The sequence below is a fragment of the Betta splendens genome, chromosome 21 (genome assembly GCF_900634795.4).
Source record: "Betta splendens chromosome 21, fBetSpl5.4, whole genome shotgun sequence".
In the NCBI taxonomy this organism is placed as follows: domain Eukaryota; kingdom Metazoa; phylum Chordata; class Actinopteri; order Anabantiformes; family Osphronemidae; genus Betta; species Betta splendens.
This window is the reverse complement of record NC_040899.1, coordinates 8,409,109-8,426,161: the sequence shown is the minus strand read 5'-3', so window position 1 is coordinate 8,426,161 and position 17,053 is coordinate 8,409,109. Positions and strand designations below refer to the sequence as shown.

Genomic DNA, 17,053 nt, shown 5'->3' with positions numbered 1-17,053 from the left:
ATCGAAATCTGTTACAAAATCCTAAATCACTTTACACAAACACACAACAATATCCTTCCTCCCAAAACACACTGATGATGTAAAGGTCTCATTGAGGAAAATGTATTGGCTCGTTCCTATAACAAACATTCATTTTAGTGAGGATTTATGTGTTATAAACTACATGTTATAATTAGTCATTTGCACCCGGTTGGATGAATGATCTGCCAGACTAAATCTTCCTTCATCTCCAATATCTCAGCGGTGACACGCGAACGAGGGTGGCCTGAGTGATTCTTGGAGCTGCTTTGCCCTCTAGTGGCAGCAGGCAGCGTCAGAGTGGGCCCCACCTCCTCCCACGCGGCACCAGGCAGCCCACGCCGACCGCAGCCTACACTTAAAGCCCTTTGAACGTGTAATGGGACGACTTGTCACGATCCGAACACGATTTCACATCAACAGCTCTGTAATTTCCTGCAGACTGACAGTAAACGAAATTAGCTGTTGGAGATTTCAGCACTTTATGAAACTTTACAAGCGGACTTTAATATTTACAAGGCCACTAAAACCCTGGCGGGCCTCTGCGTTGTGACCCGCGCATTACTGACATACTGCGGTTAATGTTGGGGAAAGCAGCGGCTTACGGAGCGCGCCTTGATTTATCAGTCGGGTGGTTTTCTTACGTGACGTCAGTAAACTGCACAAGTGGAGTGAAAATGACGCGGGGACGTGTTTGTGCAGGAGAGAGAGTTTATTCATTATTCACTATCAGCCATGAGTTCATTCGGGAGGGAAAGGCGTCGTGGGCGCTTCATCTCTTGGCTGCAGCTCTAGGAAATAGAAACGGCGTGGTGACGAGGTACTTCCTGTCATGTTGTTCCTGTGTGTGCACGTTGGAAATTGCCTTTGGTGTTGGTGAAAGGCTCCGTGGCCCCTTCACTGACAGTGGGATAACGCGAGACAGACGGCGTGTTGCTTTCTGTCTGACTCAGATGTCTTGACCCGGGCCGACCGGACGGGCCTGGCTTTGGGCTCTGGCTTATCTCGTTGGCACAGCATTGGTCACTTCACACCCAGGGGTTTGATCGGCCGCGTTGTAACGATGTGGCTGTTTGAACCTTTGAAAAGCAATAAGGCGAATTGCGCAGTGACTCATTCAAGGCAAGTCACGAAATGCCCATCACTGAAAGTAACATGAAACATGGCTCAAACAAGCACAAATAAACAACTTAAGACATCAATCATCTAATACAAATCAATGGGACCCACAAATGTAACGCAACGCTTTTTTTCAGGCTCAAGAGATTCCGCCAGTCCACAGTGAACGGCCATTAAAACTTCCAGCAGGAAAGTGCAGGTAACACCCACTCAGCCTGTTTGCTGACACAGTGAGCCCACACCGTCACACAAAACAAATGTTCCGCCCAATAGAAAAGCAACGTTGCCGTGCATCACTCTAAGTGAGTGGACCTCTGTGCTGCCACCGCCGCCTCTTAACCTTTGCTTAATTCGTCATGTCTCGTTACGAGCGCTCGGGATCGACGGCCTCCTCCCGCCACGGCGCCGCCGGCGCCCCGGACCCGTAGGAGGTGGACCGAGGATGGAGCCGCTGGAGCCCGATTCTCCCACCAATGCAGCTGCTTCCCCTCTCATTTACTACAGATGTGCAGGGATGCAGCGTGCAGCCCACGTGGTGCTTCCTGTTGTCACGCTGCCATTATTAGCGCATTCAAATCACCAATAAAGAGTAAGTCATTGCAACTTTCACCCCCTACGTGATTTACCGCCGCCACCTTTACCACAGCACGCCGAGCATCAAACACTTTATTTCAACAGAGCGCTGATAAGGAAGCGTTATCTCGGTGTGAAGGAGGCGGTGACCTCCGGTTTGGACCAGGTTGCAGGGACATATTTGCAGCATTGTCTTCCATTACTGTGCTGCGAAAGCCGAGCGTGACAATGAAAAGCTCATTTAATGTAGCTGCAGGACGTGAGGGGGAAATATGTGCTGTTTTTTTTTAACCAGAGTTAGCAGCTAACGCATAATCGGCCCCGCATTCTTCGGTCTCATTTGAGTATTACAAAAGAAAAACAGTGAGACGCCCCCGGAGTGCAGCTTTTCCACATGCGTGGGGCGCCATCACTGTCGTTTCGTATTTCTGCCGGACGGTCGTCGCGAGGAGGAAGCTGTGAAGCCGAGAGGCTCCCAGAGCGGGAAGCCGCCTCTCGCTGTGGATAATGTCACCTTGAAGCCCGGTGGTCCTGGGCAGACCCTCCACAGAGCTCGCTCTGAGGTGGACCCGCCGGCGACGCCTGCTCGGAGCGTCCGCACGCGGAGGACGAGGCCGCCTGCGGAACGACATGCGACGTGTTTCAGATTGGAAACTGTAATTTTTAGGACTTGTTTATGTTGTGTTTATTCCCTCTCGTTCCCTGGACACGTTGGTAACTCCAGCCCTTCATTAGGCCTTATTACACACACCACTCACCAACATCTGGCTTGGGGCTCCCACACTGGCTCATTTGCCAAGTCTTTTTATTGCAGTCATATAGTTGGAGTTGTAAATGCCTGTGTTGCTCTGCATTGTTTTCTGCTGCGGGGAGCTCAGAGAACGCTCAGCCCAGAGATGCATCGCGAAGGAGGCACAAATTCAAATTCGAAGCTTTTCTCTGATGGTAGAAAACGTTGTATTTTTAAATTGGCGTTTGTTGTGATCGGGTGAAGGTCAGTGGAGTAAGTGGCAGGTAGTGGAGGGATTGGCAGCTCCATAACTCCCTCAGACAGGCTTGTCATCTGTGTCAATGACCCAACAGGGAGCAGGCCCTGATATCAAACCCAATACTGATGGATGAGCACAGCTCCAGCTGTTATGGCCCTGTCAGAAGCCGGTTCCTCCGAAGCCTGTCAGCACGCGCGTGTGTGTGTGTGTGTGTGTGTGTGTGTGTGTGTGTGTGTGTGTGTGTGTGTGTGTGTGTGTGTGTGTGTGTGTGTGTGTGTGGTGTAGGTGAAGTGAAAAGCCACGGTCGCCCTTGGTCTTCACAAACAAGCTATCGTTGCTACGATGTAAAGTCTATTTGTTTTGGACGGGAACATTCCCATAGCATCAATCATATATGGTTTTGGTCTTTTTCTACAATTTCCAGAAAATCTAGATGATTACATTTTGCATTATTGGCAGGTACATCCATGTTTCATTCATCTTACTCTAAGCAAAGATGTGACAAATTAATATTTATAATTAAATTAAATAGGTCACATAAAATATAGGGTTTAACCCTTTTTAAAAATTTTTAATGTTTTAATTATTTACGCTGTTCTTGCATTTTGCAGATTCTGCATCAGCATCAAAACAACATAAACATCATGGGACGGCTTTGAATTTCTACTGAAGGTGATTAATACTGAGAAACATCATGAAGGTGTTCCCAACCTCGTGTCAACCGTTACTGGCCGCTCTCCACTGTCACCTCTCCCTGCGCCGCCTCATTGTTTCATTGTTCTGCTCGGCTTCTTTCAGCAAATGTGGTTCGTAGCGGCTCAAGTGTAAACTACAGTACATCGCAGGAAGGAAGAGGGGACCCGGCGGTGGGGGTTGGGAGCAGGATCCCAGACCATAAAACCTGACAGCCGCCCTCCTGCATTGTTCGCCGCCACCATTCCAGGCCAGTCTCACTGTTCTCTCCCTGAGCTCGGTGCATCCTGTCTGTTTCAGAGGCAGTTAATGTTGTTGTTGTTCCATCAGACAAACACGATTCCTGGCCAACCTTTGTCTTTGTTCTTACCATGAAGGCCTCGCATGGCTTTGGCCACATCGTACCAGGCTGCAGCGAGCCTTTGACTGGAGTGGAGAACAATAAAAGCAATAAAGCAAGTCTTTAGGCTTCACATTAGCATCCAAAGCTCCTCCTAGAGCTCCACCTGGTGGCCGCACAGAGCTGTGGTTGATGAATCCCTGAAAACACTGGTTGCTGCAGTCTCATACAAAAAAAAGGAAAGCATTGTGTTTTAAAGAGCAGCCAGACTTTTTTACATAATATAAAAAACAACCACAATGAAAAATGCAGTTACGTTGAATATCATTGAATCTACAAATTCACAACCGCTATGACCTTATTCCATGACATCATCACAAACTTTGTCCGTTAAATTGTATATTAGCGCAACTTTCCTTTACAACTGGACGCTTCATGCCACGAACCATTGGGCTTGTCCACAGTGGGAGTCGCTCACTTTTGTGGAATGCAGACGTTCCTCTCTGTGTCATTTATGTGATTTAGAGCTGTCAAGAAGCCCAGAGAGCAGGCGGGTTCATGCCTGTGACGCTGAGGTCCTGCACAAAGTGCTCCCCCTGCTGGCTGGGCACGGATACACAACCAGAACGTTCATGGGGGAGTGGGGAAACCACGACAAAGGAGACAGATGCATGGTGGGACATGAAGCACCATGTGTTAAACACAACCCTTTTAATGCTTATTTTATGGAACAAGTCTCAGTAGTGAACGTTATCTTTTATTTAATGCCACAAATTACACCCACATTCTCCCACAGAATCAATTCCTCCTCCGGTCTCTCTCAGGACCAGTCTGAAAATACAGCAGCTGCAAATAGAAAGCTGGAGACTTTTTTTTTTTTTTTACAAACCACACTACACTCGCCACTAAATGCAGGCTCTCTGTGAGATTAGAAGGACTGATGAAGCCTGTCCTAATGGTTTCTATGGCGCATTAACAGCAGCAGCGCTGTAGTTTGCCTTGGCGTCGCTGCGCGGCCTCGGGCGTTCGTGAAGTCCCGCCTCCACGTGCGAGTTTAGGAAGCGTCACATCAGACGCACTTAAAAGTGTTCATCACAAAACATGTTCACTGTGGAGAAAGGATGAAGTTCGTGCTTTGTTTGTGTTCAATTTAAAAATGATTCTTTTAGCGTTTAGGCAAAAATCCTGCAAACCTATCAAAATGTCTGTGTCTATATTTTGAATCCCAGACGTTTTATTTTTATTTTATCAGATATATTTATCCGATTGCTCCTGGGGAGCACCCGGCGGCTTCCAGGTGCACGGTCTGCATTTTCAAAATCAATTTCTGTCTCACCGTTGGTCGCGGTGCCACTGAAGTCATCAGGGTCACGTACCGTCCTCCGTAGTCATTTGCCAGCCGCTTCCCGCTGAAAAATGGAGCTTTCTGCACTGGAGTAGTGTATGAGCAGAGATAGCTTGACACAGCCATTTGTTTGGCTCAGGTGACCAAAGGCAGACAGCTACACAGTCCCGGCTCTGCAGCGGGGCTTGCTCTACGGCCGCGTCCTACCGGACGCTCATTCCTCACAGGCGCCGCAGCTCTACTGTACTGCATGTAAATCCTAAAGACTTGTTTCTACAATTCATGTCGTCGTAACCTGTCTTCTTCATGACATACTTCAAATATTACAGTAAACATGTAATAGATGCTGGAACATTTACTAGTTTATTCATTCGACTTGATTTAAGGCCCGCGATGCTCGCGGCTGCGTGCAGGTATGAGCAGAAGCAGCCTGGACGCCCTGCCTGTAATGAATTCGAGCCTGATTCAGTGTTTGTCTGGGTTAGCGCTCGGCCCTGCAGGAAATGAATTGCCCTTTATTTAACATTACAAATTACAGGTGACCCACGGTGAGCGGAGCTGCGAGTCTGAAAGGTGCGACAAATAGATTTAGAGGGGGCGACGACTCCCGTCCCGGATTCCTGTTGTGCACCCGCGAGAGATTAAATGACGGAGGATATTAGGAAATAATTTGTGACTCCCACTGTGACAAACGTAATGCGGTTAGGAGGCAATGAATATGTCTGTTTTCGTCACTGTTAAATCGGATTAAGTATTAGATTGCATTACATTGATTTGTTGTGTAGTAAATTGTCATGTTGACGCTGCCATCGCAGGAAGCTAATGAGGATATGAGCCCAGCATCGCTGCGGGGCGGGATGTGTTTGAGGTTACAATGTGCTGGTGTAAGTGCTTCAGGTCCGGAGCCACCGGCCTCATTAGGCTCCCAGGACCCGGTGGTAAGAACCCAAACCCGACGTTTGCCAACGCAGGTGCCAGGAAGTAATAATTGAGATTATGAAAATCCCGCTCTCAGCAGAGAGGTTGAGTCAAGGCAGCAGCTTTTATCTCCGCTCTCTTTTCAGCCACATCACTGGCATATCGTGTCGTACACTATGACCTCCCAGATAAATCCATCACACCCGCTCGGGTGAATTGGGGAAAATGTGTTCAAACCACGCTTTACGCCGTTTCGGGCTCCCTCTCCATCCACTGACTTAGTCCGTTGAGTAATGAAGTGCTGGAGCTCAGTAATGAGACTGTTTACAGGGCGTGCTTGTTTCACATGAATCAAGCCCAGTGTGTGGTTAGATAAATACCAGTATGGCCCTGCACGCAGCCAGTCAAACCTTCTCCTCTGCTCAGGAAATGGCCGCCAAATTCCTGTGGAATGAATGAAGAGGAAATCTGCGAGTGGCAGCCCACCGCGGGATCGCTGTGAAAGGGAGAGGGGTGGAAAAGCCGGGGCCCTTCCTCTGGCATGGACCCGGGCCAGGGCCCGCTAGGTGAGACTGATGGAATAATAATACACATCCTGAGTGTTCTTTTCATTAGCTGCACGGTTTCATGTTTTTCTTCATCCTGCTGAGAGAAATGGAGAGACCCTTATTTCTGAGCTGGACAAATTACCCTTTCCCCTCTGGGAGATGCAGCTGCATTCAATATTGTATGTGTGTGTGTGTGTGTGTGTGTGTGTGTGTGTGTGTGTGTGTGTGTGTGTGTGTGTGTGTGTTCTGGGTGGGGGTCATGGCTGGATTCAGGGATTTCCTGTGGAAATAGTAATTAACCACAACATGCATAATAAATGCACGGCCCTCTCACCTTTTACAAGCAGCCAGGTACCTGGATTCATCTCATTTCCTACGTGAGATTTAGATGTGACGCAAATGTCCATTAGGATATAAAGAGGATTAGTTCCAAGCCATGACCTCAATCTGCCGCTTGTGTAAACCCATCACTCGAGGCCGTTTGAGCTGAGACGACAGCACGGCCGACCATATTTAGAACACATTATCGGTGATTCATATTAGTCCTCAACCAAAGCAAACCCTCCATTAACTACACCTACAAACACTTCATATCCCAGGTGTCCTATTTTCCCAATTACCAGTGCCATTACTCTGCACTTCTCCTCCATCCCGGGCCATCAGCGCGCGTCCAGAACCCGAGCAGATCCCACAGAACCTCCTCTGACGGCTGCATTAGTGGACATTTTTCTGCGCTCTTATTACAGGGTGCGGAGAAGAAGAGTTACAGCGCCTCTCAAATGAAACAAGCTTGAGTGATAAATCTCTCGCTCTAATGCACACGTTTAAGAGTTTGTGACTGTAAATAAAGCCATGGGAGACATGCTGTACTTACACAGGGAAAACCTGGAGGAAACGCCCCCCCCACTTGGAGGAACATATGGGTGTGAATGTTTGCAGCCAATCAGGACGCATGTTTCAAAAAAAGCCCCCTTTCTCCCGCTCAGAGCCCCCGTAAAAGGCCTCACTGCTGGTTTTGCACAATGCCTTCGCACCAATTATGAGCTAACCCTGGCTGATTTACACTAAGAGCAAACAGCTGTGTGAATATTTGTTAGATAACAGAGATGACAGTTCACCCCGGGTCAATATATGGCTTTTCATCTCCATCGTGGAGGCGTCATCCATCTCGCTGCGCAAACACTGGCGACACCTTAATTGCCTTTCATAATACATTCATCCTGTCAAAACAAGGTGATAATCAAGTCTTTTCCACGGCAGCCATCGACGTCTGCGCTAAATCAGGCTTCATCTACTGTTAATAACAGACAGCGAGGAAACCGCGGAGGAAAATCAGCGCGATGCCTGTCGGTGAACGATCCTCTGTTTGTTTAACTGACTGATCAGTTAATAATTAATGTTCCATTTCATCAGAGGGTACGAAAAGACGGAGTCAGACCACATGTAGTTCGCTGTTTGTCTTGTGCAAACATGGGGAATGAAACTGATTCTGGTTCTGATTCTGGTTCTGATTCTGATGCATGCATGTGCAATCAACTTCCGTCCTTGTTGCAGTAAGAGCTGAGCTCCTGTCCTGTCATTCTGTCCTTTAGCTTAGCATTTAGCTCCCCAGGATGCTCCCTAGCACCTTTTCCCTTTTGCACCACGGCCTTCTTTCGTCTGTGTTCATTCTTGAGTCTGTTCATCATTTCCTAAAGGCTGGGATCGCTGTTTGGCCACAAAGCCACAGTCGGGTGCCTCTTTGAAAACTGACAGAGACGATTCATGTTACAGTTGTTGTTCATACACTAGTGGCTCCTCTCCTAAATAAAATGAAGACCATCCCTCACGGTGGTAGGAGACGGCGTCCACAGTAAATTTTCTGTGTGGAAATATGTTGTACAGGTTTACAGCAGTTTGCAGCATAATCTGCTTCCCAGTATCACACAGTAGCTTCTCTTTGAGAAGCTAGTCTTCACTCCATAACAGATGAATTACTCTTGATGTGACGGAATCTGACAATCATTATGTTATTTATACAGAATGTATTATAAACAGTGTGTGATGCAACATAGTGTATTCAGCATTTGCTTGTGTGCTGCAGTTACTATTTAGATTAGCTTCCACTGGGGTGGAAACCACCTTCACGCAGACCATCAAGTGCTAATTGGTTTGGAATGGGGCAAAGGCATCATGGAACGAATTCCAGATGACACGGCGCTGATGGAAGGATGCTGTAAGTAAACGCAGCAGTCGTGCCTCACGTGCTCGGGGGCGTGCGATCACGCGAGCGGCGGCCGCAGGTTCCCCCCAAAGCGCGCTCGCTCCTCTCCTTAATGAAGTGCGCTGCTGCAGTTCGCAGCTCTGGCCCGAGTCTGCGTGCGAGTTACCGGCGCGGCCGCATGTGGGAAGGAATGCGAGGCGGCGGCGGCGGCGGCGGCCCGGCGGGACGCAGTACAGATGGAGCAATTAAAGGCGAGCCACAACAATTGTCTGTTGTGAGGCAGACATATCGGAGAATGGGCAGGAACAATGCAGCACGTTTAGAATATTTTAGTGAAGTTCACTGAAAACAGTATAACTAGCCACAAGAGGATGGAAAATGTGAGGCTGCAGCTAAAACAGCCAGCGAGCATGCGAAGCTCAGGGGCTTCTGTTTCGCTGTTAGAGGAGCGCACTTCGATCATTCACCGCTTAGAACGGAACATTTCCGGCGCTGGTTGGGACTCGTAGAGAGGCTCTGTTCGCGGCACCTCTCAGACGGAGCTGTCTGTCTGAGGCCATTTTGAATATCAGACCTGCTGCTCTGACGCGTCGCGCTCTAATGGTCTCCTCAGCTCTGTGGGAGAAGAAAAACAGCAGGGGGCAAATGTGGGGAATCATATTTTCTCTCTCGCTACGTGGTCCACCTCCAGCTCCGCGCTCCGAAGGTGGCAGGACACGGAGCCGAGGTTGATGCTATCAGGTTGTAATTAATACACGAATCCAATCTCACCCACTTTGCATCTTTGTGATTGGATTATTTCGGTGCTGAATAACGCCGCGTCGCTCCGACCGCTCCACACGAGGCCATTTGAGCTGTTTACTGCCGACGTCGACTCGTTCGCGCCGCCTTTTCGCCTCTTAACATTAGACACATGAGCAGGACGTGGATGCAGCGGCACCACAGATTGCTCCCAGCACATCATTCCATTACGGCGATTAGAAAGAAGCCGACCTGTTGTGCAGAAATGGAAAGAAGCCCACGTGACTTCACAGCACAGCTGAGGCCCGCCGGGTCGGCAGCTTGTTTTCAAGGACTCCGAGCTCAACCCGAGCCGTCCGCGCATCCTTTCCTGTATTGGGATTTCAACTCTGAGAAGCAGCCAAACCTTATTCCACGTTTTGGTCCGATAACATTCCCTATTTAAGCCGAATGGGAAAAACAAGTCACATGTCACATTTTTTCCTGTTATTGCAAAGTGGGTCATAACTTCAAGGGTATTTCCATGTTTATATTAACCTCAGAAACTGTTTGATGGTCAGTCCGATGCTCCTGGCTCCTCTGCATGCGTCTACACCCGCCAATGGTACAAATGACATTTTAAATAATCCTGACTGTTTCCCACAGCGCTGGGCTCCATCAGCAGACGCTGCAGACGCCTGGTAAATGGACACAGAATAGTGCTTTTCAAAAGACGCAGCCAAAGGCCGGAATCTGAAAAGTTCCGAAGCAACGAGTCTCTGGCTGCAGCAGGACAAGCCGAGCTGTAAAGATACAGATATAGATCACAGTTTGACAAACGATTATGATGATTTTGATATTTCCCACAGACAATTCGACTTTTTCATTTCCTGGTAAATTGTCTGGGCTCCGGTCCCGTCCTGGTGGGCTTCCCTCCCGTTCCCATCGTCGCCCCGTGGATTTATTAAAGCTAACATTTGTCAGCAGGAAGATGGTTGATATGCAAAGTGCGGCGCGGCTCACACCTCACGCTTTAGCAACTCTGGCTGTTTGAGAAATGAGATATGGGGACACAACAGATAAGAGACGTGAGTAATGTTCAGAAGATTTGGGCCTTATTACTCTTTATTGTATGAGTGTGTGTGTGTTTTTATTTATACCTTAGAATATGTAGTTTGAGGACTATTGACAGTGTTGAAACTGTTCTAATTGTTTGGTAGTAGTGGTCAAGTTGTTGTAGTTTAATAGTAGCAGTCAGATTAACATCAGACTAAATCTATATCTGAAAACCACAATAAAATTGAGGCGATTTCCCCAAATATAATTTCTGCTAGCAAGACTAAGTGAAAGGAGCACGCCGTGTGAGGAAATTGTTCTGCTGAGCGACTCTTCCCCTCACTTTGCCGGGCGGCGTCTTGCCGTACAAATGGGCGTCCGGGCTATTTTGTCAGGAACACACATCAATCTCGGCGCGTATCGCCACAGAGCCGGGAGGCGAGTCGGTGCAGGCCGCCGTTCCCAGACAGAAATGCGCCGCTGAGCCTGTCTCCTCAGGCCGTCGGCGCTCCGCACAGCGGAGGTACAAAGCTGCAGCCACCGTTCTGAAGACTGGTCACTTTCATTAGAGAAGTCATTAGAGGAATTACAGGCGCCTGGTTCTGGATCTTACTTAGATTATTGTTTCGTGGATTTGGATCTATTCATCAAACATACAAGTGCAATGCTGCGGTGAACTGGTGCAAAAACACTGGGCCACATGTGTCTCTACTATTCTCCATATACTGTAATACAGCTTATGTGTGAATATATATATTATTCCGACTCACTAGATGTTCTGAAACTTCCAGCAAAGTCCTCGTCGTGGAAATGCAGATGCTCAGCTCTCTGGTGTTGGGAGTTTTCATTTCTATTGCCATTCGGTGAAAAAAGAGTTACTGAAGGTCAGACTTTTCCAGATTTTTAGTGAGCTGCACATTTCCTCTCGAAATGAGAACGCGCCATAGAAATAGCCCCACCTTCCAGAACTTCCTGAGAGAGTTCGAGCAGAAGCCCTGATTCCTTGATGACGCGATGAGAACAGAGGCCCTTTTGGAAATAGGCTCCATCGTGTTTACTGCATTCACTGTAAAACATCTCTCATCTGTGTAATTCATTTAAGCATTAGCTGCGTGATAATGATCAGGTAAAGGTCACGTTTCACGTCATGTGCCTTTCCCACCACTTTCCCCCGCTGTTCATTTTTCATGCTTACATTGTCATGACCTAGAACAGAGTGTGTATTCAGGGGGATGTTTCTGATCCCGCGTCCTGAGCTGTGGAATAATGTAAGAGCAGTGGTGTGTTGCTGCTGCGGCTGGGGGAGCGTGTTGCCATAAAATATTAACGACTCGGAAGCCGAGCCACATGACAAGATGAATGTAATTGGCCCTCGCAGCTCTATCTGTGCATGTTAATGAGATGGGATGGTATTTAAATCAGTCGTGCCCCAGACACCGTGGCTGCAGCCGAGAAAACCGCAAACAAAGACGCAGTGAGAGAGCATGGATGCATTGAGATACATACAGAAAATGACACTTATTATTCAGTTCTGGGGGCTGCGACTGCTGTAGCACCTCCCCGTGTTATTGCTGCGTTGTGTTTGTTTGTATGCTCAGCCTTTTGAAGAGAATGAAGAGATATATGCGCTTTTTCGCGCAGACTGAATCCAGCCGGGGGAGCTGGACAGAAGCCAGACGTGAGGCGGAGGAGAGACCCCGCGATTGCACAGCGCGTGTCCTGCCGAGGTGCCGGGGTCAGGCCTCGGCCGTCATCGTGGTCTGGAACAGAGCTGTAATCCCTGAAACAAACTGTGGCCACCTCGGGAGAAAACACAAGGTTGCGCTGGCTGCAGACAACAGCTTGAGTCTGCGCTCCCTGGGGACAGGACAGGGAAGCGTGGCAACTATCACAACACAACCCGAATCTCAACGGGAACCGAGGCCGGTCCGTTTTCACACTGAAATCCTGATAAATAAAACCTCAGCAGATGGGAGTGTGTGTGGCTTTACTTATTACCCCGACTACTCCTACCTTTCATGTGACAGCGCCGTGGTCGTCCTCACCAGCACCTCGTAAACCCGCGCTCACCTTCGCCGCGGCCGCGCGACGCCGGCCGGATGCATCAAACCTATCTGTGTGTTTGTGCACCGGTGGGAGAGACCCGACGCCAAGGGGGTGGGGGAAGTGCAAGCAGGAGGACAGATGGTCTCCCTCATGGTGGCTGAAATAAAAGAGGGAATTAGAGGACTCCAAGGTGTACACTCTGACGGCAATTACAGCAAATAGATTGGAAGTGGACCTCCAGGCACCCGGGGAGGCAGCTCCACCTCAACACATCTGGCTCACACCCCCCCGGACAAGTCGAGATAAAACCCTACACTCGGTCTCTCCTTAAGCTGCGGCACTTTCCTTATTGGAACATTAGCATAGCGGCGTACATCAGAATAAGTGTCAAAACATAAAAAACACAAAGGAAAAGGTGCATGCTGTTGGATTCCTGCCTCGCTGTTTTTCTTTGCTCCGTTTGCATGTGCGGCTCAAGGATCTGCAAAAAAAACAATTCCAGACATCCCCGGGAGCTGTTTTGCTTAGTTATTCCAGCGCCTGCAGGACTTTGAAAACAGTCAATTATTTCTGTCTTGCTTGCTTCCGCCCATTGATTCTCCAACGATTTCCACTGCACCTCCAAGTAAGGATATGCAGCAATTGAATTAAATAAGCCCACCCGATCAATATAAAACACGTAACACGTCCACGCTTCACTCCCATAGCCTGTGGAAACTGAGAATTCATTGCTGATGAAAATGAAAACAAACCAAAAGATGCTTTTATAGATCCATGAGAGCTGTTATGAAGTTTATTGATAGCCATCAAATATTTTGAATATAAAATATTTAATGTTTCACTTCTGGCTATGTTTGTGCACTGAATTCGGGTTGTGCCTTTTCTTTGCTGAAGCTATTTGGAGCGGTGGGGATCAGCAGATTCCATTAGCCCTGCCCTGTGGCTGAATGAGTGAGATGCCATTTAGAAAATAAGTGTCTCTAACCCCAAAACCTTGTGTTCCCATCAATGCATAAATGATAAAGACGCAGTCTAATGAAACAAAAGGCTCCCTGCCAAAGTTGCCCATAAAAGTAACATTTGGGTGAAAGAGACCCATTAACCTCGAAAGGCGTCGTTACTGCTCCTCCCACACTGTACGTTACTCGAGCCGACGCCTGAACTACACACGAGGCAACAGTAATAAAAACTTTGCTGATTCGGCTGCGTCGCCTTGTTTTGTGGCTAATTCTGAAATTCACCCTGCTTGTCACACGAGCAGCTGAATTCTGCATGAAGAGAAATTCTTCTTCTTCTATGAAATCCCTGCGATTTGTCACCATTCTTGCCAACACGCATCACCACATTACAAATGCATTCGCGGGCGGAAAGCGCCAGAAACAGATCATGTAGATGCGCCTCGTTTTGCTAATAGCTCAGCGCCGGATGAAGATTTACACAGCAGGCTAAGAACAATATGAAAAGTCAGGCTTGTGCTGAACGTGATGTAAATAAGGACGACTTTTGGCCGCTGAGTTATGGCCTCCAGATTTGGCTGCTTTCCCTTGTTGCATATATTCATGAACAGTAAATCACCGGCTTCTGAAAAAGTGAAAACTAAAAAGGAAAAAATAAGCCATATACATAAAAGATAATTAGGCAGTGAACACATGTAACCAATCAAAATGCTTGTATTACTTTACTTATTTTACCCACAATGCAGAGGGAAAAACTCCAAGCAACATTAAATTTGAACAGGATTCTTGATTGTTAAAGTGAATTGTTCTACTGACGCTTGAGCGAATAATAATTATTAACTCTGACAAATGGAAGTTTTACATTGAGAGGCAGATATGCAACAGATGTCTGGAGCAGGAAGATCTTTGAAACTTTTGCCAGACTGTGAATAAAGAGAAAGAGTTAGGAGAGAAACGTCAGGTGAAGCCAAAACTCGAGCATCTCATCAAAAGGCAACGACGTCTGCAGGTTGATGTTGATGATGAGGAAGTTTATATTCACAGCAACAGTTCAGGTCCTTCGTCCAAACAGGACGACGTATGTTTGACTTTATTTTACTCATCCACTTGATTCTACGTTCAAACCTGCAGCGTGTGTTTGAAACTGGAGCCGTCTTGGAGCCTTCGCTGCAGCTCCTCGACATGCGGCGAATGAAAAACACCTGACCTTCGCTGTGCACAACTCCAGTGTTTGTGTTGGAACGGAGAGTCCCGTGAATCATGGTAAGAAAGTCTGCTGAACTCAACCAGGACACGCGTGCTCATAAATCATTCCTCCGAACAAACGCGAATCTGTGGATCAGTGCAAATTCCTGAAACTTCAAGAACGCGTCTTCATTCTGCAGGTGAACAAAGATGCGTTGTTGCGCTTCTGCTGGCACTCACGTACCTGTAAGCGCTCCAGCTCCAGACAGAGCAACATGCACGTCCTAAATCTCAACACACAATTCAACAATTCATCAATTCATCTTCATTTTTACTTCTCCCTCCGAATTTCAGGGAGGAGAAGCTGATGAATTACCACCAGTTGCGATGCCTCTGGTGTCGCTCTGTTTTCACCAAAACAATTGGAACAGAGTGATGACAGCACATTTCATTGCACTGCTAAGCGCCTGTATATTCGGGGGAATGATATCGCCGCACAATTGCAATGTGATTCCGGCGAGAGATTTATGTTTTCCCACAAACAAACACGTAAAGCGCAAAACTAATAATGAAATGTGGCTGCGTTGGGTCTGTTCCTATGGCTTAAATGCAATCATCATAAAACATTTAATCAAATGAAAATAAATGTTATCAGATGTTTGGAGTCTTTAAAGAACTATTCAATATCCTCCGTGAATGATTTTAATAGACTGAGTCATATTTCAGGTGGTCCGCTTTTCAGATTGTATCACTGCTCAACATTTGTCACCTGTCAAATTATTTTCCCCCTGCGTGTCATGTTCATTTGTCAAAAGAGCGTTGTTCAAAGTTGCCTACTGCTTCATGGCCGACTAAATCAGATTTGGGGGGGGGGGGATTTTTATTTGGATGTCATATTTATGGTAATGTTACAATAATAAAATTGTGCAGAATTCTAAATGCCATTTGTCTAAGTCTTAATGTATTTAAGCAAATATCAGAATTAATGAGCGGATCATGACGTGAGAAAGGTGCTGAGATGTTTCGGGGCAGAACGTGTTTAATTAGTTTCCAGATAACGCGTCATTTGTGCGTGTGCAGCGGCTGCAGACTCTCAGCCGTGGTCCCGTTCAATGTGCAGGCGGAAGGACTCGCGCCTTTTAACCGTTAATAGGCACTTTATTTTGAAAGGACGTTTAACCTGTTGTTGGTGCTGAGAGCTGGACTTGGCCCGAGTCCAGACCACCAGAGGCCGCGACCGCTCCCAGCGCCCGGACTTACTGCTGCCCCTCGCCGGGGTTTTAACGCCTTCATATTTCTGCAGCGTCTGATCAATGCCAGAGAAAACCATTTCTTATCATTCTTCCAGCTACTTAGAGCCACGTCTGAATTACGCGCGGTGTATCAGATGCGCATTCATTCTTCCATCCTGACAGTTTTATGGAACTCATTATCCGCTTTGTGGCCATGGCTGTGAATGGAGAACCTGTGGGGGTTTTATGTGTAGCCAGTAGCTCCACTGACCACATTTAATGCCCTCTCGGAAACAAAAAAACATGCAGGTCGAAGGAGAGGGGAGGGGCTGGAGGGGAGCGCGGGGGGGGGGGGGGGGGGGGGGGGGGGGGGGGTTAACAACAGCACCCAGCTCTCCTCACACACACACTGTCCTGTTGGATGTGTTGGTCTGCGGGTGAGCCAGACCAGAGTTTTATTTACCTCAGGTGCAGCAGCTCATTAGAATGTGTTAATGAGGAGCAGATGTAGCTGAGTGGAAGAGGAGGAAGAGGAGGAGGAGGAGGAGGGAGCGAGCTGTGGCCGGTCCGGGCCAAGCCTACATGGAGGTCCTGTCCAGGGATTCCCAAAACCCCCTCTCCCTTCCACCAATAGAATCGCTCTTCATATCTACTCAGCAAGTGCTATTAGCAAATGCTGAAAAGTGCCTACTGCCGTGATTTACGGAGCCCCTGAGCTGTGCTCCTGTTACTGGGATGCACGTCGAGAAACCACTTTGTTTTGGTTTGCGGGGCCCACGGAGGTTTGAGCCTTCACAAGTGGAGCTGATTCTCTGTCAGTGTGAATTCTGCCTTTTTATCTGTATTTCTCTGTATTTTAAGACCTGCTTTAGCTTCATCTTCTGCTACGGAGCATATTCTAGGTGTTACCCTGTGTAGTGGAGGAGATCATTTGGCCACTGGTTTTCCACATACATCATTTTTTGTGCATCAGTGTGATTAAAATTAATAAAACTAACAGATGCACTATTTACTTTTGTAAATGATAATGTGAGGAAAAACTGCAATATTCATACTTTATAATTATAGTGATTTATTAAAAATGACCGCTAAGTGTTCTTATAAATATAACA

General features: G+C 47.6%; 1 long non-coding RNA gene across 1 annotated transcript; it reads left to right on the top strand.

Moving 5' to 3' along the window:
• The first annotated feature begins 3,310 nt into the window (after positions 1–3,310).
• Positions 3,311–4,621, top strand: LOC129603521 (uncharacterized). Its single transcript, XR_008693429.1, has 2 exons — positions 3,311–3,371; positions 3,498–4,621. It is a non-coding gene; the product is annotated as an uncharacterized LOC129603521 (long non-coding RNA).
• Positions 4,622–17,053: the final 12,432 nt, after the last annotated feature.